This window comes from Pogoniulus pusillus, chromosome 17 (genome assembly GCF_015220805.1).
Source record: "Pogoniulus pusillus isolate bPogPus1 chromosome 17, bPogPus1.pri, whole genome shotgun sequence".
NCBI classification, from domain to species: domain Eukaryota; kingdom Metazoa; phylum Chordata; class Aves; order Piciformes; family Lybiidae; genus Pogoniulus; species Pogoniulus pusillus.
Window position 1 is genome coordinate 22,229,764 of NC_087280.1, and position 25,143 is coordinate 22,254,906.

Below are 25,143 nucleotides of genomic sequence, written 5' to 3' on the forward strand. Positions count from 1 at the left end.
ACCGTTTTTTTCCAGGGCAAGGCATGGGAACAGCACAGGATATCAGGAATTTCTTTTTTCCCACAGAGAGTGGTCAGGCATTGGAATGAGCTGCCCGGGAAGGTGCTTGAGTCACCACTCCTGGATGTGTTTAAAGGTCTTTCAGATGTGGTGCTTGGGGATATGGTTTTAGGGGTGAACTTGGTGGAGCATGGTTTATCGGTTGGACTTGATCGTCCCGCGGGTCTTTTCCAACCTGACTGCCTCTGTGATTGCCGGGACCTGCCTTCACCAAGCAGGCACACCTCGCACAGCCACAGCGCAACCAGGGGAGAGGGCGAGGAGCGGGAGGCCATGTGCTGGACGGGTGCGGCTCAAGTTGAGCTGCCAGGATTTTGTGATAGGTACAGAAGGGCAGCAGGTCCCGGCAGGACAGCCTGAGTTCTCAGCACTAGGAGAGGCTTGACAACTGCCGGAGGTGGCAGCGCTGGGAACACGACCCCGGGCGAAACAGGCAGCCTGCCGCTGAAGCTTAGTGCGTGGGGAGGAAGCGTCCCCCTGCAAGAGAAACAAACCCGCCGCACGGCAAGTTGCCTGTGTGCTCTCGCAGCGGCAGCACCGCGCTGCAAAGGAGCAGACGGAGCCCCCTCCGCCCCCCGCAGCTGTGCAAAGCGGGCACGGGCACGCGGGAGGCAGGGAGCGCAGGTGACAGGCCGGCAGGTGAGGGGCCCGCACCGGGGCGCCCGGCCCGGCCCGCCCTTGCCTTCGCCGGCGGAAGAGCAGCTGAACCTCATCACCGGAGCAAGTTTTCGCTGGTGCCGCTCTCAGCCATACAACAACCCCCGACCCCGCGGCCTCCCTCCCCGCCCGCTCCCCGGGGGCGGCCCCGCTGGAGCGGCGGCGCATGCGGGCTGGCGGCGGAGCGGGGGCGGGCGCGGCGGCGGCGGCGGCGGCGGAGCTGCTCAGGTTGCAAGCCCGCAGCCCCCGGCCCTCCTTCCTGCCCGCCTCCCCGGGCGGAGAGCACCCGGCCCGGCCGCCTCTTTCCCCCCTCCCCGTCCCCTTCCCTCTCCCTTCCCTTCCCTCCCGGCCCCGCTGCCAGGGGCGAAGCCGCCCGCCGGGCCCCCGCGGTGAGTCTGCCCCGCCGGAGTTGGGCGCAGGGGTGTCGGAAAGTCTGGGGAGGTCCGTGGCGGGGGGCGGGGGGGTGGCCTCTCCCTGCGGGGGAGGGGGCGTCCGGGAGCCCCCCTCCTCTTCCCGCGTCCTCGCACGTTTCCCCCCGCCCTTCCTCCTCTTCCTCGGGGGCTTTTCTCCTCCGCGTAACTTTGCGCGGAGCCGCTGCGGGCAGCCCGTCTCCCTCGCGTGTCTTTATCTCCTTTTGTTTTATGACGATGCGTTTGGAATTTGTCGGATGCGTTTCCGGACGCGGCTGCTCCCCGCCGCTATTGTCTGCGGGCCGGCGGAGCGCGGCGGGCCGGGGCCGGGGCCGGGGCTGGGGCTGGGGCCGGGCGCGGTCCCCGCGCTGCGAGCGTGGGGGTGGCGGCGGCGGCGGCTTCGCTCCCCGAAGCGTGATCCGAGTGTGTGCCCGGGCACACAGACACACCCACCCCTGCCCAGCCTGGCCCCCAGCCTCCCTCCGCATCCTCGCTATTGATACTAATGGTACTGACAATAAAAGCCCCCTTCTAGCTTCGCTGACGCAACTCTCTCTCTCAGGCTGTTGCAAATAAAGTGATCTGGGCGTTATAGCCGAGCCCCGCGTGGGTTTTTCTCACCTGTGGGGCTGGGAAATTACTCAGAGGGTCATTACCGTGGGGCCTCTTCTATGCATTTGTTCGTATTCATTGAAAATGTAACGTGGGGTTTTTTTTGTCCCGTTTTACTCCCGGAGTGGAGACTCTTCTGAAGCAAACGCAAGAGTTTGTGGAGGAGGATTGCTAGAGGGTAGTTGTATCTCGACTCGTAAATCGTTAGGGTTTATTAATCCACCTTCTGTGTCATCCCCGCAGTCACATAAAGGAGTTGAGATTAGTGGAGATCAATTTTGCTGACCTCTGTAACTGGTTGTGCTCCACTGTCCTTTGTGGGGCTTTGCAGCTAAGTGGAAGGGGGGGGGAGAGGGAAGAGCACTTTTTGAACAGCATTGGTTTGGTTTTTTTGGGGGTGGGTTTTCTGTTCTGTTTGAAGAGTGTGCTGTAGTGGTGGTGTTGGGAGCGACCAGACAAGGGCTCGATAAAGGGATTAGAAATGCCCTGCTCTTGCAGGACAGTTGGTCGCTGTGGTGTTCTCTGTAATCTTTGTCAGCCGTAAAACTTGAGGTACTCACGGAGATATGCGATGCAGTAGAAATATGTAAAGCATGTAGCTTCAGAGCTGAGTTTAGACAGTTGGTCTGAGCTCCCCGAATGTCTTGGGTGCTGGGAGTTTTGGCTAATGTGATCGGTTTTAAAGGGCCCGGCTACATTATTTCTCCTCGTGGTGACTCTATTCAAGCTTAAAATCAGCCCCTTGCCGGGTGTGTTTTTCGTCTGCCGCACTCCCTGGCCAAGCGGTTGGGGAACTGCGAAGGTGAGCAAAGTGCCACATGCTTCCGTAAACCTAAGGTACAATGCTTCATTGATTGCTGTGTTAGAGGAGATGCTCAGCAGTGGGAGTAGATTGGCATTAACCTCACGACATCCATGCCTGTGGACAGAAGCTGCTGTCTGTACTTAGAGGAGCATTCACCTGGAAGGCCTTTGCTTCGGACCACTCTGGTCCAGGCTGTCACTTTCCATGGTGACAGTATCTTGCTTGTTGCTTGGCACTGGGTGTGTTTGTTTCTTCTTCTGTTTATTTACCTATTCGGTTTTATTCCAAGCTTAGTAAGCAGAGTAAGGGTGTGTTAGGCAAGGTGAGGATCGTCTGGACCTGTGTTATCCCTTGGCATGTACCTATCTTCTGCATTCATGGCTTGAACCTAATAGGTCTCCTGTCTGTCCTTCCAGTCTGCCACCACGGTGCTGGGCAGACAGGCTAGCCTGGGGCTGTTGCTAGAAGGGCACAGATGTTGAGTTCTGCAAGGCAGACAGGTTTTGTAGGTAGTCTGAATGACTAGTCTCCTGCAGGTAGTGTGGATGTGCCATGCTGCATGCCAGCCTGCATCTCCTGCCTGGCTCCAGTGGGCAAGGGATGGCTGGCATAGCCCGGGAGGTGAGAACCTGGCAAAGGAACAGAGTCCAGTCAGGGACTGCAGCCAGAAAGAAAGGCAAGGAGCTCAGTGTTCCTGATTTACAGCTTCACAGCATCAAAGGAGGAGAACACAGTTAAGAAGTCAAAGCTTCTTGTGGATACAGAGCTTTGCCAGGTCCTGTGCGATGATGAATGTATTTAAACAGAGTCTATATAGGGAAAGCTTGGAGACTTGGGCTGATGCAGAACTTGCTACTAATCTCTTGTCAGGATATGCTCCTGAGTAAGCTGTGTTCTGGTCTAGGGTATGTTGCTCTGCTAAGAGGAGGATTAAGCACTGTTAAAGGAATCTGGCTATTCTATCCAAAGCATGAACTAAGGCAGTGGTCAATAAATTATACTAGCAGAAAACCCCCCCCGGGTTAGGTTTGCTGGTGGTATGCACACCCTCCTGTCTCACAGAGGCAGTGTATACTTGCCTGTAATTTTCTTCTGGCGTAATGGTTTTAATAGATAACTACTTAATGGGGAAAAAAAATTGTTCACAGAACTTGCTGTACCTATTTATTTTCCACTCTGCTTCCAGGACGCCAATGTATCAGTTTTCTCTGCCAGGTCTTTGGTGGTGATCTGCTTGCCTCTAAAACAGTCCTGAAGCAGCTTGGAAGCTTTTCTGCTTACTGCTATAGCTCTTTATCTCTGCAATCTACTTGGGTGCTATTAAATGTTATTTCTGTAGAGGTTCCCCACACTGGTGATAAATAGCCTGAAGTGAACTAAACCACATAGCTGAATTGTATGGAAGAACTTTATGGGTTTGGGTTTGCTGTGCTGATGGAAGGAAGCCCTAAGAAGTTGAGCAAAAGGCCATAAAGGCATGATATACTTACCCTGAGTGATTGTGGCCCCGTGTTTTACCAGCCTCTTGGACAGGGAGTTGGCAGCTTGTGTGGCTTGCAGCAGCACCCTGTTTGCAGGCACCCGAAAGGCTGGGGTGGGAAGCACCTTGCAGCCTGCAGCTTGTGATTACTGAGTGCTGCATGCTGCCAAGTGCTCATGTGTTTGCTTGCTTGCATTGATCACCTGTAGGATAAATAAAGCTAATGAATGACTTAGTGAAGGAACTGATGGCTTTGGGTGTTGCAGCTCGAAGGTTTGCCCCGGGGGATATAATCCGGTTGGGAGCCTGGATCAGGGCTGGTTGTGTACCACCTGGGCAGTCACTTCCAGGGAGCACATCACTTTTCTTTTACCCTTCTAGATCAGAATTTGTTGTTGGGCAGTCACTTCCAGGGAGCACATCACTTTTCTTTTTCCCTTCTAGATCAGACTTTGTTGTTGGGCAGTCACTTCCAGGGAGCACATCACTTTTCTTTTTCCCTTCTAGATCAGAATTTGTTGTTGGGCAGTCACTTCCAGGGAGCACATCACTTTTCTTTTTCCCTTCTAGATCAGAATTTGTTGTTGGGCAGTCACTTCTAGGGAGCACATCACTTTTCTTTTTCCCTTCTAGATCAGAATTTGTTGTTGGGCAGTCACTTCCAGGGAGCACATCACTTTTCTTTTTCCCTTCTAGATCAGAATTTGTTGTTGGGCAGTCACTTCCAGGGAGCACATCACTTTTCTTTTTCCCTTCTAGATCAGAATTTGTTGTTGGGCAGTCACTTCCAGGGAGCACATCACTTTTCTTTTTCCCTTCTAGATCAGAATTTGTTGTTGGGGTCTTAGATGGAATGACAATTTTATGAATAGCTTAGCCAGGCTTCACTTTCCCCCCCTCCTCCTTTAAAACAGCTGTCAGCAATCTTGCTGTGGAGAGGGAACTGGCCACTCCTTGTACTTGGTAAATAGTCAAACACTTGGGTCATGGTGTTGCAGCCTGGCACTGCACTTCTCAGTTGCTTTTGGAAACAAAGCTGTGGATGTGGCATAACGTTGTCTCTCTGGTTAGCTGTTTAAACCTGCCTTTCTCCCTTGCAAATGACCTCTATTCAGATCTAGAAGGCAAAAGACTTCACTGGGAGTTAGCCGGTGACTTACTTTGGTTAGTGATAAGGAAAACACGATGGCAGCAGTCCAGGGAAAGCAGCTATGCTGGGAACTTGCTGCTGGAGTCAAACTGCACAGCTCTTCCTTGAGAAGCTCTGCCTCTGTGTGCATGGCTCTGTGTCACGGCAGCAGGGCGACTGCTCCGTTGATGTCTGTGTGACAAGTACACTGCACCGCAGGGCTCCTAAAGAGTTTAGTGCCCTCCTGCACTGCTGGCTGAAGCACACCATAGGTGAAACTTTTCCATTGACACTCAACAGGAGTAGTGTGGCCAGCTGAACAAGGGAGGTTCTTCTGCTCCTGTGCTTAACACTGCTCAGGCCACACCTTGAGTGCTGTGTCCAGTTCTGGGCTCCTCAATTCAAGAGAGATGTTGAGGTGCTGGAAGGTGTTTGGAGAAGGGCAGCAAGGCTGGGGAGGGGCCTGGAGCAGAGCCCTGTGAGGAGAGGCTGAGGGAGCTGGGGGTGTGCAGCCTGCAGCAGAGGAGGCTCAGGGCAGAGCTCATTGCTGTCTGCAGCTGCCGGAAGGGAGGCTGTAGCCAGGTGGGGTTGGGCTCTGCTGCCAGGAAAACAGAACAAGGGGCCAGAGTCTGAAGCTGTGCCAGGGCAGGTCTAGGCTGGATGTTAGGAGGAAGTTGTTGGCAGAGAGAGTGATTGGCATTGGAATGAGCTGCCCAGGGAGGTGGTGGAGTGGCTGCCCCTGAGGGTGTTGAAGCCAAGCCTGGCTGGGGCACTTAGTGCCATGGTCTGGTTGCTTGGATGGGGCTGGGTGCTAGGTTGGACTGGCTGAGCTTGGAGCTCTCTTCCAGTATTGTTGATTCTATGATTCTATGAACTCAGACTATAGTTTCAGAGGATCTTTGGTGTGTTGGTGTAGGCATAAGCAGCCTCTTTCAGTTCCCTGGCTGGGCCGTACAAGTGTTTATGTCTGTTCATTGACCTGGACTGGGAAATGGCTTCTAGTTAAGATGACAGATTTCTCTTTGTATTTTTTTTTTACCCCCTGTACAATTCATACCTTGGATCAGTTCAGCAAAAAACCAGAACTCCATTCTTTACCTGGATCAGGTAAAAGTATCTTCAGTTATTTTTCACAGAATGGCAGAATTACCCAGGTTGGAAAAGACCTCTGGGATCATCCAGTCCAACCTATCACCTAACCCTTCTAGTTAACTAACCCATGGCACTAAGTGCCTCATCCAGCCTCCTCTTAAACACCTCCAGGGATGGGGACACCACCACTTCCCAGCAGCCTATTTCAAATGGCAATCACTCTTTCCATGAAGAATTTCTTCCTAATGTTCACACTAAACCTGACCTGATGCAGTTTGAGACTGGGAAGATATCTTCCTCACCTGGATCAGATGTAAAGATGGTTGTGGAGTCTTCTTCTCTGGAGACTTTCAAAACCCCCTTGGATGCATTTCTGTGCAGCCTGCCTGATCCTGCTTTGGCAAGGCAGTTGGACTTAATCTCTGGGGGGTCCATTCTGACCCCTTAAGACTCTGTGATCAGTTCCCTTTCTGATGTCTTTGTACGTGGTCTCATGAGCAGCTGCTGTGACAAAGTTTTCCATCAAGTGAAATGCTTCTGGAGAGCTACACCCTTGGAAGTGGTTTTCTGACTGCAAGGAAAGCATTTGACTGTGGTGCCCATCCCTGTTTTATAGCATGTGAAGACGACATGGGAGATAGATGTGTTTCTAAGATAAAGCAGTCAGCTAGAAGTCAGAGTTTTTCCTTTAAGTTCCCCAAGACTGTAATTATTTTTATCTAGAGTGAAGATATCTTCTGGGCAAAGATAAACCCTGCCATTTTTATAACCTTTTTAAACATTATTTTTTCTCTTTATAGCCATTTTAGGTCTGCTTCTAAATTGTTGAGAACCAAGGCAAGAAAGTGTAATCACAAATACTTTAAAGTAGCAAACAGTTCTTTAAGAAGTATGCAGTGTGATAGGATGCAAAAGTCAGCTTTCATTCTGTTGTAGCTGTGTGCAGTTCTGGGCCACTCAATTCAAGGGAGATGTTGAGGTGCTGGAAGGTGTCCAGAGAAGGGCAGCAAGGCTGGGGAGGGGCCTGGAGCACAAACCCTATGAGGAGAGGCTGAAGGAGCTGGGGGTGTGCAGCCTGCAGAAGAGGAGGCTCAGGGCAGAGCTCATTGCTATCTACAACTACCTGAAGGGAGGCTGTAGCCAGATGGGGCTGGGCTCTTCTGCCAGGCACCCAGCAACAGAACAAGGGGACAGAGCTTCAAGCTGTTCCAGGGCAGGTCTAGGCTGGATGTTAGGAGGAAGTTGTTGTCAGAGAGAGTGATTGGCATTGGAATGGGCTGCCCAGGGAGGTGGTGGAGTTGCTGTGGCTGGAGGTGTTGAAGCCAATCCTGGCTGGGGCACTTAGTGCCATGGTCTGGTTGCTTGGATGGGGCTGGGTGCTTGGTTGGACTGGCTGAGCTTGGAGGTCTCTTCCAACCTGCTTGATTCTATGATATGTTGTGACATGATCAGGCAGTCTAACCAAACTGTTTTAAATATGTTAACTAAAAAAAAAACTCACCCCAAACCAAAGTAAAAATCAAATGCTAAAGCATTTATTGGATGATTTTTATCAGGGGTGAGGAAGAAGCTAAGTTCCCTGCTGGCACAGCAATGTAGTTCTCACAGTCCAAACACTGAGCTGTACCAAAGCCTCACTGAGAACTTCTCAAACATTGCACATTGGATTTAAACATCAAACTTTGGATTAAGTATAAGGAAAAAAATATCCTCCAACTGCTGTCAGCAGCTGCTACAGAGCTTGTGTTGAGGGCTTGAAATACAGTGTGTTCCAAGCATGTTTTGTGTGTGGCGTTGGGTTTGGTGTTGCAGGATGACCTCGTGTGGTGTAGACCTTGTTGGCATCCACAATTGACAAAGGACTTGAATTTTGGCCTTAGGTGTAGTATTCAGACTGGTTTAAGTGGTAATTCTGTAGGAGGGGTTAATTTAGTGAAGTTTGCTTGAGTGGCTTAGATTGGAAGGGACCCTAGAGGTCATCTACTCCTAAGCTCTCTGCTGTGGGCAGGGACACCTCTCAGCTAGACTTGCCAGGTCGGATAAGATCTCAAGCAGCCCTTGAACACCCCTAAGGAGGAGGCATCCCTAGCATCCCTGGGCAGCCTATTCCAGATCCTCACCACCCTCCTGCTGAAGAACATCTTCCTCAGCTCCAATCTAACCCTGCTCTGCCTCAGCTTCAAACCATTTCCCTTTGGCCTGTCTCTAGACACCCTCAGGAAAAATCCCTCTGCAGCCTTCCTGTAGGATCCCTTCAGGCACTGGCAGGCAGCTCTAAGGTCCCCCTGGAGCCTTCTCCTCTGCAGGCTGAACACTCTCAGCTCCCTCAGCCTGTGCTCACAGCAGAGCTGCTTCAGCCCTTGGATCATCTTTGTGATCTTTATCCTCCTTGTATTTTCACTGAATCTCTTTCCCCCTTCATAGAGACCAGGAATTCACTTTTATATCCCTTCAGAATCATCATCCATTCTCATTTTTTTTATTATTCTATAATTCCAGGAGTTTGTAACAAATTATTTTCACATCTAGACTAAAAGAGTGATCGTTTCTAAACGAGCAGGTGTTGTGTGTTTGGTTCTTGCATGAGGTTGGAAATCCTGGCATGATGACTGCTGCTTTGTGTCTGTGAGTTGGATCCTGTGTAGTTGCTCTTCTCAGGTACTGTTTAAGATGTATGAGTGCAGGTAGTTGCAACTGATCCCTGCTGTCTTAACTTTCCACAAGTACTTGTGAGATTCTCTAACAGGCTATGCAGCATCTTCAGCATTTGCCAGAGGAGCTTCTGACTGCCACTCTTGGTATGTATTTTTTTGACTTCAGGTGACTTGGTCTGCCTCTCACAAAAGTCATTACCCCTTTGTCTCTTTGCTGAACCTATTTTTTGCCTTATCTTTACATTTGCAAAGTAAGCAGTGAGAGATTTCCCCAAATTATTGTTTAATGTGAGATGTTGAACTGGATGATCTTGGAGGTCTCTTCCAACCTGGTTGATTCTACGATTCTGTGTTATTTGTGGTGTGACAGCCTGATCCAGTGTGAAAGGAAGGATTTAAGGGTTTTCTTCTAGAGCAGCTGCTTCAGTTTTTATTGCAAGAGTGTTCAGGGAAATAAGTCAACTGCTTAACTTCAGTACAAGTCTGAATTTTGGTGAGACTTACTCTCCACGAGCATAATTTAAGGTGGTCATCTTAAAGCAGAAGGGTATATGTCATTTGGTGTAGAATCAGTCAGGGTTGTAAGGGACCACAAGGATCAGACAGTTCCACCCGCCCTGCCATGCCCAGAGACACCCTACCCTAGAGCAGGCTGCACACAGCCTCAGCCAGCCTGGCCTGAAACACCTCCAGCCATGGGGCCTCAACCACCTCCCTGGGCAACCCATTCCAGCCTCTCACCACTCTCCTGCTCAACAACTTCCTCCTTGCGTCCACTCTGACTCTCCCCATCTCCAGCTTTGCTCCATTCCCCCCAGTCCTGTCACTCCCTGACAGCCTAAAAATTCCCTCCCCAGCTTTTTTGTATCCTCCTTCAGATCCTGGAAGGCCACAAGAAGGTCCCCTGGGAGCCTCCTCTTCTGCAGACTGCACAGCCCCAACTCTTTCAGTCTGTGCTCACAGCAGAGCTGCTGCAGCCTCTGAGCATCCTCGTGGTCCTTCTCTGGACACACTCCAGCATCTCCACATCCCATGTGCTCAAGAGTGTTTCATTGTGACTGCTTGATGTGTCATGTTTGAATCCCCTATGCTTTTTATCAACCATGATTAATGCAGACTGGGGCAGTAAGTTATGTTAAATCTTGTGACGTGTTTGGTAGCTTCATCTAAATTGTAGCTGAGGTTTCTGGCAAAGCTGCTTGGGAAAGTAAATCTCTTCCCTGATGTGTCTCTGCCTCCAGTGGTGTAACTCCTCTAAGTTTGAATGCTGCAGATAATAAAACCATTACAAAGAAGGATTTTTGTCATGGAGCAGGTATTCTAAACTGGGCTGTCTTCAGACTTGGGCTACTGACTCAGCCTTTCTTTTTCCATGGATTAACACACCTGGCATGTGTCATGCATGGATGCTGGCCAACTTGTTGTGTTCTTGCAGGTGTCCCTGTTTGGTGTAGAGGAGACCAAAGAGGGGGCTGTGAATGTGCACAGCCACTTCCTGCAGGGGATAAAAAACACCTAATGGAAGTCAGTGCTGAAGATGGATTTGTCCAAAGACTTCTTTTGCCAGGTCTCTGGTGTTGGACTGTGGGAAGGATGCTTTCTGTGCTGCTGTGATTTAGGGCAGTGTAGAGCTGCTGCTGCTTGTGTCAAATTCCTCCCTTTGCAACCACACGAAGAGCTATTCTGGGTCAGACCACTGTATGTCTGCCCTTGGTTCCTGCCTCATGGTGTTGCTTGTGGGTCTCTGGGGAGGTGTAAGAGCAATGTTAGCCGTCTGTGCTAGTGTCTGTGGGCACAGTGGGTTCAGTACCAGGATGTGTGGCACCTTTTTGCTTCCTAGCATATGCAGCTCTCAACACTTGGCCAGATCTGTGGGCACGATGGGGTTCATTACCAGGATGTGTGGCACCTTTTGGCTTCCTAGCACATGCAGCTCTCAACACTTGGTCAGATCTTGGAAGCTGCTGTCAATAGTAAGAGAGGAAAATAGGGGATGCCGAGTTGTGAGATAGCTGAAGTGAATGAGCCTTGCTTGCTTTATACTCTGGCTTCCCTCCTGAGTTTCCTCTGGGATGCTGGAGCCTTTGGTCCCGTAATAGCAGCGGGACAATGAGCGCTCAGATGGAGGAAGCAGATGTTAAGGGAAGGGGAGAAGTGAGCTATTTTTTGGGGGGAAGGGGAGGCAGGATGCCCAGATGTGACCCTTACACAGAGCAGTTTCTTGTGTCACATGAGCTCGTGCACAGCACAGCTCGCTTCCTAATTGGCAAACCCCCAAGTAAGGTGGCAGCAAAGCTGGGACTTGCCCTTTTGAGTTAATACCACTCTGAGAGTCAGCTGGGGGGGCGAGGCTGCTGGTGAGATGTACCTCCAATGTTACGTGATGAATTTTGCTGTTCTTTCATTCCCTGCTACCATAAATCTTTCCCCGCAGCCACAAGCTCGCGGTACTGACGGCACTGGACGTTGTAAAGGCTGCACTTTGCACTTGAGGAGGGCTGGCTTTTAATGGTTTCAAAACCAAACTGAAGATGAATGAGTTTGAACTCTAGTTCTGCTCTGAAGGTCTTTGAGTTGGTGCAGAGGGTGACTGTGGAGATGAAAAGTGTTTCGTGTGTTACGTAGCAGCTGTTTGTATCCGAGGCTGGAAGACTTCCCGTGGGGGGAAGCGATGACAGCACTCTGGTGCAGTGGGGTTTCCAGCCTGTGCAGGAGCTTCTCTTGAGCATGGGACTCATTTTTTCCATCGTTGAGTGGTTTGTAGACACTCCACCCATTTTTATGATGAGTGCTCATCGTCTAAGAGCACAGTGGAACACAAGAGGTGGTGAACAAACCTCTTGCTGCATTAAATGTTTATAGCTTCTTTTCCAGCAGCTGCAAAGAAGGCAGGTTTTATCAGCTGAGGAGTAAAGACTAACCCCCTTTTATACATACAGTTGTAAAAAAGCTTGGTGTAATAAGTATTCATTTCACAAGGGCCAGGTGATTCTCTACACTTCTGCACAATGCAGGGTTGGAACACGGCTGCAGATGTTTCTAACTGCAGGTTAGTACTAAGTAGAATGGTTGCCAACAGGGAAATAAATACACATCATCTTCAGCTCTGTCCTAGGAAGATGCTGGGGTCTGTGTCAGTCCCCATTCTGTGTTTGTGTGCTGAGGGGAGTCTTGCTGGCTTTGGCATGGGAGTGTGAATCCACCTGTGGAACAGGGACATGGCAACCTCCAAAATCTGGAGCTAGTTTTCCAGCCTGGCCAGAGCTGATAGGTTTTGACTAAGTCTTTTGGTAATGTAGCCTGAAGAAGAATGCACATAGTGTGGAGGCTGAGATTTGAGCACTTAACTAGGTTACAAGTGCTCTTGACTAGGTTAAAGATATGCTCTTGGGGGAGTATCTTGCTCCTATCTTTTGTGAGGTGCTGGAGGGGAGTGGGGTCCTGGGAGCTGAGCTTTTGGCAGCTGTTCCACGGTTAAAATGGCCTTAGTCCATATTTCCTGAGCCATGTATTAAGCTAGGAAAAGAACTAGCTCTCTGCTGGGAGAGCTTACAAGCTCAAACTGGGGGTAATAAATATGCTTGCATGGATGTTAAGAGGATTAATTGTTTAAGTGCATTGAAAGTGGGAGAATCAAAGGAGCACTTAGATGGTAACTGGCTGCATGTCACGTACCTTTCCTTAGTTTGTTTCTCCCTCCTTCCAGCCAGACTACAAACAACGTTTGCCAATCCCCATGGAATTCACCTGTTACTCCTAGATTTTCCCCCTGATTTTTGAGTTCTTCTCTTGCAATTTACTTAGGGGCAGTACCTTCAAGGTGGTGAAACGTGGTGTCTTCAGATGTCACAGCTAAAGAGGTGCCCTGCTGAATGTTGATCTCCTTCCTTTTGCAGCTGGAATTTGGTCTATTTAAAATAAAATCCCTCCCCAACCTGCTGTGTTTTAGTGTTTAGACCTCCCTGGTTTTTGCTTTATCAGATTAGCCAGGATTTTTGGCAGGACTTTGTGCTGCTTTTTTCTTAGCCAATCGACTTGCATGTTAGTGTTCAGTAACTTTCTTGCTTTATAATCTCAAAGTTCAGAAGTCACTGGGTCGTTTGAGACTAATAAGAGATCCTCGCCCAGCAACAGCTTGCAGCAGGCATCTAAAAGGAAAACACTTCAGTAAGTGGAGAGTAAGTCTCAAAATGAAAATTCAGAACTACTTGAGGAAGATGGAAGAGTTGTGGCAAGAAAGTGCTTGGAAACTTAGATATCCTGAAGCCACAAAACATGAGTGTGCTCTTTTTAGCCTTTAGTGGATTATTTGTGTGACACAACCCCCTTGCTATGACAGTTCTATGACGTGGCAGATAAATGATACAGAGCTGCTGCACAGTTGCATTATGTGAACAGAGTTAACATTTGCAATGCCTGACAAAATCATTAAAACTTTTAAGAGGTTGTTTTAATGCTCTGCTTAGAGTCTGTCTCTCTTTTTTTTTTTAGCTTTTCCAGGAACTATTATGAAGTCTTTGCCAGTTTTTAGTGAGGAGTTGATCTTGCCAATGTTTCTTGGTAGAGATTAAAAAACCCCAAACATATCTAGCATAATTGTCTGCAAAGAAGACCCCCACCTGTGTGTATTTGTATTGGCTTTGTGTTATTTCAGTGCCAGAAGAAACTAGAGCATCCTTCCTCCACACGGCCCAAGAAGTCTTGTTAATCAGAATCAGCCAGGTTGGAAGAGACCTCCAAGCTCATCCAGTCCAATCTAGCTCCCAGCCCTGGCCAATCAACCAGACCATGGCACTAAGTGCCCCAGCCAGGCTTGGCTTCAACACCTCCAGCCACGGCGACTCCACCACCTCCCTGGGCAGCCCATTCCAATGCCAATCACTCTCTTTGGCAAGAACTTCCTCCTAACATCCAGATTAGACCTCCCCTGGCACAACCTGAGACTCTGTCCCCTTGTTCTGTTGCTGGTTGCCTGGCAGAAGACACCAACCCCACCTGGCTACAGCCTCGCTTCAGGCAGTTGTAGACAGCAATGAGGTCCCCCCTGAGCCTCCTCTTCTCCAGGTTGCACACTGCCAGCCTCTTTTTTTGTCTTTGGAGAATGTGTTGCAGTGAGTTCTTCAGGGCTAGGGAATGCTCTGACACATGGGTACCCCTGTCTGGGTACAGTTTCAATACTTCTAGCTTCAACACTAAAACCATCACAGGAAAGTTGTATACCTATGGCTCACCTGCTGTAACCATAGGGAGAAACTACAGTGCTGAATAAGACATGAGAAACAATCCCAAGTAGCTCTATTGATCAATGGGCAGGCTATGCTCACCCTATCCCCCTGGCCAGCAGAGCTCATGAGATGTGTAGCTGGCAGAGCTGGTGGGCTGCTGTCTCAGCAGGTGGGCATCCCTACTGGCAAGCACACCAGCATGGTGCTAAGTCTGGTGCCGCTCCAACTCGCCTACCCACGCTCTTGGTTTATAGGTGTTCAGAATCCAGTGCATCCCAGAATTCATGAACCAAGGAGAACCAAACTCCTCCTTTCTTTTGGAAGCTGTTCCATACCCTCTTTCCCTAGTGCTCAGGTGCATATCTGTGAGCCCTGCTTCCCTTGGATCTTATCTTTAGTCACCTAGTGATTATCGGCTCGTTGTAACTTCTGGTCACACAAACCAACTCTTCCCTCTTGCACAATGCTACATCACTTGGTGCTTGCACTGAAGGAAATAAATGTTCTTTGTGAGCTTTTGTTTTGACTCTTGAGATAATGCTGGATGTGAATGTGAGCCACTGGATAAAGGAGGAGACATGCTGTAGTGTTTGGTGCACGTTGCAATGAGGACCTGCCTGTGTTAATGTGGCCTTGATGCTCAAGCAGAGCAGCATTGTCATGGAATCATAGAATCGGAGTTGTTAGGGCTGGAAGGGATCTCCAGGATCATATAGCTCCAATCCCCTGCCATGGGCAGGGACTCCTCATGATAAATCAGGTAGTTTGAACTCCTGCGTGAGAAATGTCAGTCTGGGTGGGACTGTATTGCTTCTTACCAGGAAAAAAATATTCCATGATGGAAAAGAGGGAAAGTGCTGTTGGGATGCCGCTAGACAAGAGCCCAGCAGCAATGGGGGAGTTCAGGAATACACCTGAGCTGAGGAATACACTGGCGAGCTCTGAATAGGTGCCTTCCAGACAGGAAAAGTTGTGGAGTAGCTATGGCGTGGGCCACCCTGTGTGTTGGGAACTAATTGTCACTTCTGCTCCTTGCTCAGCTGCAGAATTAGCAAAGCTGTTCCTCAGTCAAGAGCAGTTCTGTGTCCTGCGCAGTAAGCAGTGTGCTGGGAAGACAAAGGAGTGAAGCCTGTTTGTGAACTTCTCTTTGAAGTTAGCAAATGTTCAGTTCAGGGTGGTGAGCGCTGCTGCAGTGTTATCTCGCTGCTCGGAGCAGGGTGGTGAATGCTGCTGCGGTGTTAACTCACTGCTCGGTGCAGGATGCTGAGCACTGCTGTGGTGTTAACTCACTGCTCGGTGCAGGATGCTGAGCAGTGCTGCGGTGTTAATTCACTGCTCGGTGCAGGATGCTGAGCAGTGCTGCGGTGTTAGTTCAGTGCAAGATGCTGAGCAGTGCTGCGGTGTTAACTCGCTGCTCGGTGCAGGATGGTGAGCAGTGCTGCGGTGTTAACTCACTGCTCGGTGCAGGATGCTGAGCACTGCTGTGGTGTTAACTCACTGCTCGGTGCAGGATGCTGAGCAGTGCTGCGGTGTTAACTCGCTGCTCGGTGCAGGATGGTGAGCACTGCTGCGGTGTTAGTTCAGTGCAAGATGCTGAGCAGTGCTGCGGTGTTAACTCGCTGCTCGGTGCAGGATGCTGAGCAGTGCTGCGATGTTAACTCACTGCTCGGTGCAGGATGGTGAGCACTGCTGCGGTGTTAATTCAGTGCAAGATGCTGAGCAGTGCTGCGGTGTTAACTCACTGCTTGGTGCAGGGTGGTGAACGCTGCTGCGGTGTTAATTTGATGCGGGATGCTGAGCACTGCTGTGGTGTTAATTCAGTGCGGGATGCTGAGCACTGCTGCGGTGTTAATTCAGTGCAGGATGCTGAGCACTGCTGCGGTGTTAATTCAGTGCAGGATGCTGAGCACTGCTGCGGTGTTAATTCGGTGCAGGATGCTGAGCACTGCTGCGGTGTTAACTCCCTGCCCGGTGCAGGATGCTGAGCACTGCTGCGGTGTTAACTCCCTGCCCGGTGCAGGATGTTGGGCACTGCTCCCTTGATGTGCCAGCCTTGATGTCGTTGCCTTGGTTGACCGTCAGTGTCTTTGCCTGGTGCGGAGCACTGGTGAGGATTAGACCAGACCCGGAGCTTTGCTTGCCTCTTTCAACCACCTGTGTCAACTCCCCAGTGTGCTCTTCAGAAAATAAATGTTCTGATCCATCCAGCTCAGAAGTGCTTCTCTATCCAGAGGTAGGAAACCGAGTAAGTCCTGATCTATTCTTAATTTCTTGTGTTTCCTGTGGTTTTATTGTTTGTGTTACCAGCCTTAATATTTACATACTTTTGAATGAGCTTTTCTTTTTTGGGGAACTCCTGCTTTGTTCATATGCCTTGCAGAACAGGTTCTTCCATGATTTTTTGTTAGGGGTTTTATTTTTGTACCTAATAACCAAGCAACTTTTTTCAAAGGAGTAGGAGGGGAGAGAGGAAAAAAAAAGGACTATAGGAAACACCAAAGGGAGATAATCTAAGAATAGACTTATTCTCAACTTGCACGTACCCTTCCAAATGCCCTTGGGCTCTTTCAGAGCTTTGTAGAACTCGTTGCATATCAAATGACCTGCTTCTGGGCGCTTGATCTGAATAGCAGATGCGTTTGCAGTTGGTGTTTTAAATGCAAAGGTGCTTCTATGAAAATCTCTGCAAGAACAAAGTCTTGCTTCCCACTAAACCCAGGGCAAGCCAGTGGACTCTGCAGTGTTAATGTTTAAAAGCGTTGCTGGTGAATGCAGTTTTGGCTCTGGGAACCCTGATTCTGGCTTTCATGGTTGTGTTCCCTGGATGTGGGGGAGTGGTGGAGCTGATGTTCTCCTGGAGCTTTGTCTCTTGGTACATCAGCTATGGGTGTTTGATTTCCTCTAATAACCCTTTAGAAACTGATTTTAAATTGCCTTTTTAAAAGCAAAAGAAAATCCATTCTCCTGTGATCAGCTTTCATTTGCACCTATTGCTGTTCCTTATCGATTCTCCAACTATGTATTTCTTTGAAGTAAGGCAGCAGAACATCAGGACTTTTTTTTTTTTGCCCTCCCCCCCTCCTTATTTTAAATCTGTTCTCCATGCCACGGAATAAAACCTCTTTGCACACTGATGAATAGGAAGCCTGTCTGGTTCTGCAACAGGATCCATAAATAGCAGTAGTGTCTGGTTTACTTCGAGAAGGAAGGTGTCCCGTGGTAGTGGTGGTGGGAGAGGAGCCCTGCACTCCCTAGCAGTGAAGTTTCCCTGTCTGGGCAATGTTCAGCAGCAGGCACTTGAAAAGAAACTCGATACAGAGTGTGTAGCTTATACATTTTGAAGTACAGAACCTCTTCAGAAGCTCAAGCAACTAGTGACTTGAGTAGAAATGGGTTATCCTCACCCCCTGCCCTTTTCTTCTGCTGGGGGCTCAAAAAGGACTTTGTGGATCATAAAGCTGATGTGAAATTAAACCTTTCCCATCAGCCTTGCCATCTCTTGCTGCAGGGAGCACCTCGGGACAGGCAGAGTGGATTGTCACACGTGGTCTGTCTATAATGCTCCAGTGTTCAGGTGGATGGGACAGCTCTTGGAGTTTGAGCTGCCAGACTGGATCTGGAAGCTAATTCTGAAACCTGTTTGGTCTCAGGGTTGAGCTTGGCATGGATGTCTCTGAAACACACCCTCCCAATCCTTTAGAAGGATGCTTTTTGTGCCAGGAGTGCCAGATTTGGTCTTTGCAGTGTTTGGTTTGTAGTACAATTGCTACAGGAGGAACCATGCTAGGTAAACATCAGTTTGTTCAGGAGGAGTCCAGGTGGTTCCTCATCCTTGGTGCCCCAGGTGTGCACTCCTCTTGCAAAGTGGCAGTGACAGGAGTCTATAAATATCTGAGGGGAGGATGTCAGGATGAGGGTGCCAGGCTCTGTTTGGTGGTGCCCAGTGATAGGACAAGGAACAACAGGTACAAGCTAGAACACAGGAGGTTCCACCTCAACATGAGGAGAGACTTCTGAATGGTGAGAGTGACAGCACTGGAACAGGCTGCAGAAAGAGGCTGTGGAGTTTCCTTTTCTGGAGACTTTCCAAATCACAGAATCAGCCGCCTTGGAAGAGACCTCTGAGATCATCCAGTCCAACCTAGCACCCAGCCCTAGCCAGTCAACCAACCAGACCATGGGACTAAGTGCTCCATCCAGGCTTTGCTTGAACACCTCCAGGGACATGGACTCCACCACCTCCCTGGGCAGCCCATTCCAATGCCAATCACTCTGGCAAGAACCTCCTCCTAACATCCACCTGGCTGTGTTCCTATGTCACCTGCCCTAGGTGACCTTGCTTTGATAGGGGAGTTGGACTTGATTTCTGGAGGTCCCTTCCAACCCCTACCATTCTGTGATTGTGTAATTAGCTGGGAGCCATTCTGGGAGGCTCTGGATGCTGGTGTCCTGTTTGGATGGCAGTGGGCAAAACAAGGCAAAGTCTTCAGAACTGGGATATAAAAAGCTGTTCATTTTTTTTTTTCCCCTCCCCTTAATGAAGGTGGTGGTGAAATGCTCCCCTGCTGCGCTGTGTTTTCCTTTTTTAAACTGCTTGTGGCGTGGTTATTACTGGATGTTGTGAAATGTAAATAACACCAAGGTAGTGAACTCAGCATTCCCAGCTCCTTGGCAGCGTTTGTGAATGGAAACATCTGTCCATGTCCTCTCCCTCTCCACTTCCCTCGCACAGCTGCCCGCTGGAAGCAGGGCTGAGCGCGGGGCTTTACGTGCTGCTGAGTCCTGGCAGCTCCTTGCCTTTGGCATGTGGACACCACATAAAATGGAGGAGAAGTTAAGAGTGTAAAATGTGGCATTTTCTTTCTGCTTTCTCTTCTGGAGCCCTTATTACAAGAAAGATCTGGAAGGTGTCCAGAGAAAGGCCACGAGGGCTGGAGCTGCTCTGCTGTGGAGACCGAGTGAGAGTTGGGAATGTTCTGTCTGGAGAGGAGGCTGTAAGGTGACCTTATTGTGGCTTCCAGCATCTGAAAGGGGCTTCAGGAAAGCTAGGGAGGGACTTTTTAGGGTGTAGGGTAGTGATAGGGCTAGGGGGAATGGAGCAAAACTAGAAGTGAGTAGATTCAGACTGGACGTTAGGAAGAAGTTGTTCACCATGAGGGTGGTGAGAGCCTGGCACAGGGTGCCCAGGGAGCTGGTGGAAGCCTCATCCATGGAATGTTTTAAGGCCAGGATGGATGTGGCTCTGGCCAGCCTGATGTAGTGTGAGGTGTCCCTGCCTCTGGCAGGGGGTTTGGAACTGGATCATCGTTGAGGTCCCTTCTGCCCCTGTCAGTTCTATGATTTCAGTGTAAGTGAGTAAAAGATCTGTTATTGTGCTAGCCCAACGCAGGGTAGACCTGTTCTGGTGCTCCTGGCAGGGTCCAGCTTTTCTCCTGCTCTGTGCATCTTGCTTGCATTTCACTCTCAAATCACAGCCCCTCTCTTAACAAGTGCATAACTATCCCCTGTCTCTCCTAGCCAGGTTATTTCTACAAGTAGGCTCTGGCAGGGTGTAAGCTTCACTCAAAAGGGTGCATTGCTGCTCAGGCTGTGAGATGGGTGCTATGAGTTGAACTGCTTTTCCATGCAGCCACCTCCTAAAGAGCAGTAGGAGCAAGGGGAATGGCATGAAACTGCCCCAGCAAGTGCAGAAAGCAGAGTAGGAAACCACCCTGATAGTGAACTTGGTGGGGGTTTTGAGTTTGAGTGGGGAATATCAGTAGCTTTTTACTGAGTGGGCATTTAAGTGAAAATTAACAAACCAAACAAAGCCTCAGTGCCTAAAAAGGGGCAGGAAATACGTAATGAACGTTTCATGATGGGCAGAGATAGTAACCTGGGCTTCAGAGCTTGACTTTGGCTACAGGATGTAAATACTGCCTGTGCTGACATGGGGGGAGTGTTGTGTGCCAGCAGCATTGACAAGGTTGGCTCTAAAGCAAACTTTGTGCGGTTCAGGCAGTGCTTCAAAATCATCTTTGTAACAACTAGAGAAGTGATCAAGTCTGTCACGTTTCTGGAGCTTGAAAAGGAGATGTTGTCTTCACCTGGAGTTTTCTTTGTGCAGTTCTGCTTGAAGCTTCAATCATAAATGGGAGGGAAGGGGGTTGAGATGCTTTTGTGCCTTCTTCAAGGTAAAAATATCAGTCATTTTCCTCTGTTCTTCCACTCAGCACTGCTCAGGCCACACCTTGAGCCCTGTGTCCAGTTGTGGGCTCCTCAATTCAAGAGAGATGTTGAGGTGCTAGAAGGTGTCCAGAGAAGGGCAGCAAGGCTGGGGAGGGGCCTGGAGCACAGCCCTGTGAGGAGAGGCTGAGGGAGCTGGGGGTGTGCAGCCTGCAGCAGAGGAGGCTCAGGGAGGTCCTCATACAACTCCCTGCAGGGAGGCTGTAGCCAGGTGGGGTTGGGCTCTTCTGCCAGACAACCAGCAACAGAACAAGGGGACACAGCCTCAAGTTGTGCCAGGGGAGGTCTAGGCTGGATGTTGTTAGGAAGTTGTTGTCAGAGAGAGTGATTGGCATTGGAATGGGCTGCCCAGGGAGGTGGTGGAGTCACCGTCCCTGGAGGTGTTCAGGCAAAGCCTGGCTGGGGCACTTAGTGCCATGGTCTGGTTGCTTGGCCAGGGCTGGGTGCTAGGTTGGCCTGGATGAGCTTGGAGCTCTCTTCCAACCTGCTTGATTCTATGATCCTCTTTGCTTGCATGGGGTGGAAGAAAAATGTCATTTATGTAGGTGGATTGGAAGTCTTTCTGGTACATAGCTTTGGTTTAAAGTGAGGCTGCACAGCCAGGTTGTGTTGGCTTAGGGCTAAGTTAGGTGAATTAATACAGCTGAGTATGATGTAGTTATGAAAATATTTTTGCATGTTTCTGAAGCATTCAGGGATTCTTCTTTTGCAGCAGAAATATTTCTCTAGGGGAAACCTTAACCCTGCTAGCCAGGGAATTGCTCTGCATGCAATATATCCAGTTCTGAAAAGAAAAAAGTGGGTTATTCTTACCATAAATTACATACAATTAACTGAGATTAAAATTACAGTGAAGACAGGCTAATAAGGGTTTTACTCTGCTAAGGAATTTGACTTAAAGCCTGCATTGGAGCCTGAAGTTGCATTTGAGCTGCTAAGTCAGTTGAAGTGCAGAATGCCTCCCTCTGTCTCTTTTGGTGTAAGCTAATGCAGAGTGTTAACTGAATTAATTTTCTCCCCCTTCTCCTTTTCACTGGACAGATTTAAAAAGGAATTATTCTGATGATTTTGTTTCCCCCTCCTGAGTCATTCCAAAAGCTAACACAAATACATTGCATAATGGAGGAGGGGTTGTTTCTGCTGTCTCTCTAGTGCCTCTTCAGCATTTCCAGCGCTGCAAATAATTGCTCAAGGCAAAGGCACACTAATACTGTTTGATGAGCAGGAAGTCTGCAAATAGCCCTGGTGTTTTGCCCTAATTGTGCTTGCAGTGATGCAGGTGTTTAGTCTTACCCATAGCTGGGAAAACCAGGGCTCCAAATAGATGTGTAAGAACATGCAGATGAGGTGGCGAGGTGTAGGGTTGAAGGAAACTACAGCAGCAAAGCTGAATTCACAATCAGAGAATCACTGAGGCTGGAGAAGACCTTTAAGATTGAGTCCAACTGTGACTTGGCTACCCTGACCACTAAACCATGCCCTGAAGCACTACATCTACCTGAAGCTTCTTGAGCACCTCCAGGGATGGGGACTCCACCACCTCCCTGGGCATCCTGTTCCAACCCCTCACCACTCTGTCACTTAAGAAGTTTTTCCAGTGTCCTGTCTAACCCTCTCCTGGCACAACTCAAACCTATTTCCTCTCGTCCTGTCGCTGGTTACTTGGGAGGAGAGACCAACCCCAGCCTTACTCCAACCTCCTTTCAGGTAGCTGTGGAGAGCAATAATGTCTCTCAGCCTTCTCCAGACTACACACCTCCATCTCCCTCAGCTGCTCCTTATATGATGCTTTCTAAACTCCTCCCCAGCCTTGCTGCTCTTCTCTGGACACCTTCCAGCCTACCAATGTCTTTCCTATCCTGTGGTACCCAGAACTGAACCCAGCACTCAGGCTGTGGCCTCACCAGGGCTGACTATAGGGGCACCATCACTGCCCTACTCCTGCTGGCCACACTGGTTTTGATCCAGGCCAGGATGCCCTTGGCCTTCTTGGCCACCTGAGCACACTGCTGGCTCCTGTTCAGATGCCCACCAGCACCCCCTGAACCTTTTCCACCAGACTACTTTCCAGCCACTCTGCCTCAATTTAAGGGTTATAAAGAGAAGAAAGGTTTCAGGAGGTGTTGCTGGTGGCACTGCTGTTGTGGTTTGGCTTCCTAACAGCAAAACAAAACCACCTGAACCCCCATTTCCTCAGAATTGGTGAGATCCCTCCCTTTAGTGTGGTTTGGGGTGGTGTTTTGGGTGGGTTTTGCTTCTGTTGATGTTCTGCTGATTCTGATCAGGGAAGGGTCCCACTGTTGTCCCGGGGCTTGATGGTGTTTATTAATGTGGTAGCTTTGGCTCTTCTGTCTTACCCCCACAGCTCTCTAGTTGATGTGATGCAAACCCTCTTTTCTTGGTTGTGTGGTGAAGGGAGCAGCTGTGTGTTCACCCTTGAGCAGCTGGTTAGGTGACACCTGGTGTCTTCTACAGACAAGAGTGTTAGAACACTTCATTAACACTTAAGTTGAGCTCTCTGCTTGGCATGGCTGAAGGAAACAAAATGCTGTCATTAAAGTAATATTGTCAGAAATGCCTGAAAGTGGCTGTGCTGGGGCACTGACTCATTCTGCCCTTGCTCTGGGACCATGGCTGGATGCAGTAGGATATCCTGCTCTTTCTTTTTTCACAACTTCCAGGCCTCGTGTCACCAGTCCTTGAGCTTATTTGGGAACAAACTGATGTGGGAGAGAGGAACATTTCTGTGGGTGATGCTCATAGCTGAAACGGTCTTGGAGTGTTAACTTGGAGAGGAAATTTTGGCTCGTGTTCATTGAGCAGCCTGGGATGGGAGGAAAGAAGGCAGATAGTGAGAGGATGCAGGGACCAAAGAAGTGGAGTACCACTCCTGTTATGTCTTTGAAGTCTCCTGCTTTTCACCCTCCATTCTAAGTGGGCTCTGAGAGTTGGGAGGAAGAAACTGGGATGTGTGCATGGAGCAAGGACAGAAAAAAAACTCTGTACTGTACATGCCATGGTCTGGTTGACTGTCTAGGGCTGGGGGATAGGTTGGACTGGATGATCTTGGAGGTCTCTTCCAACCTGGTTGTTTCTATGAGCTGTGAATAAGATCTAACTGAAAGGTGCATGGTAGTGTCCTTCATCTGAGTTTGACTCTGAAGCTTTGATGAACATACCACATTGTTTGTGTGCCTTGTGGAATAGTATGAAGATAGACATAAAAGATTATCCCAGTCCTGCTTAGTGTCATAGAATGGGTTAGGTTGGAAAGGACCTCGGAGATCAACTCCTCCAACCTCCCCACCATGGGCAGGGACACCTCCCAGCCAGGCTCAGCTGCTTAGGGCCTCATCCAGCCTGGCCTTGAACACCCCCAGGGAGGAGGCAATCCACAGCCTCGCTGGGCAACCTGCTCCAGAGTCTCACCACCCTTCTGCTGAAGAACTTCTTCCTCAGCTCCAGTCTAACCCTGCTCTCCCTCACCTTCAAACCATTCTCTCTTGTCCTGTCTCTAGACACCCTCAGGAAAAGTCTCTCTGCAGCCTTCCTGCAGGATCCCTTCAGGCACTGGCTCTAAGGTCCCCCTGTTCTCTTCTCTGAGCTGCACATCTCCAGCTCCCTCAGCCTATCTTCACAGCAGAGCTGCTCCAGCCTTTGGATCATCCTTGTGGCCTCCTCTTCTGGACTTTCTCCAACAGCTCCATGTCCTTCTTGTGCTGGGGACAGCAGAACTGGAGGCAGGTTTGTAGGTGAGGTCTCAGCAGAGCAGAGTCAAGGGGCAGGGGCAGAATCCCCTCTCTTGCCCTGCTGCCCACACTCCTTTGGCTGCAGTTCAGCACACGATGTGCTTCATGAGGACACTGCCAGCTCCTGGGGAGCTTCTCATCAATCAGTACACCCAAGTCTCTTTCTTCAGAGCTGCTCTCAATCCACTTTGCACCCAGCCTGCATTAGTGCCTGGACTTGGCTCAACTTCTGCTGTACTTGAAGAACTTGATCTTCCTTAGCCTAAGAAGCAGTACTTAAGATCTTTTAGACATAAATGGTGCTGCTGCCTCTCTAGGAAGGAACTTTAGAGTAAATAGTCAGGGTGTCCAGTGAGTCTGGCAGGGTTGTGAACCCACGCACGATGCTGTGCCTGGGTGCATTTCCAACTCTAATTATGAATGACTTTGTGCAGCCAGACAGTGATAGCTTCAATGCTGCCTTTTGTTATAAATACAGCTTCTTCTGTGCTATTGTTTAAAGACTCCTTTGGAAGCCTGATTTAATAGTGGAGCTGAGTGAATAATTCAAACCCTTTTTATCAAGTCCTTGTTTAAATTCTTCCAGTGAGCTCACCATAACCTTTTTCTGCACCCCTCCTGCATGTGTCATACAACTATTAGAATAATTGAGCTCTCCTAGTGCAAACGTTTCTGTGAAGCAAATTTTCAGAGCTTGATGCATGACTGTTTATGGGAAAGGGAATGTTAAAATCTCACACACCAGTGTCTATGCCAGAAACTGCAACTTGCTTACTTAGGAAGAGGAGGTGAGGGAACCGGACCCTCGGCTTGGTTTGAGCAGTGCTCACTAAGCTCATTTGTCAGATTGACTCTAAGAAACTGAAGACATGCATTTGAAGGAATTCCATCTGTATCCCTCTTCCAAGCCTTTCCACAAACAGTAGCAGTGTGTACTTTATTTGCTTGTTTCCAGATAAGTGCTGTTTCTGACTTTTTCTTGCCCCTTTGCATGAGAGGAGGCAGCGAATACAAAATGCATCTGCTTCACGTCACTCAGCTTAGC

General features: G+C 49.4%; 1 protein-coding gene across 7 annotated transcripts in view; it reads left to right on the top strand.

The window, feature by feature from the left end:
* Positions 1 to 901: 901 nt before the first annotated feature.
* AKAP13 (A-kinase anchoring protein 13) overlaps positions 902 to 25,143 on the top strand; it is a 286,571-nt gene continuing 262,329 nt past the window's right edge. For all 7 annotated transcript variants that reach the window (XM_064158064.1, XM_064158065.1, XM_064158062.1 and 4 more), the window contains exon 1: positions 902 to 1,106. The gene's annotated coding sequence lies outside the window, so the exon portion shown is untranslated. The remainder of the gene's footprint in view (positions 1,107 to 25,143) is intronic.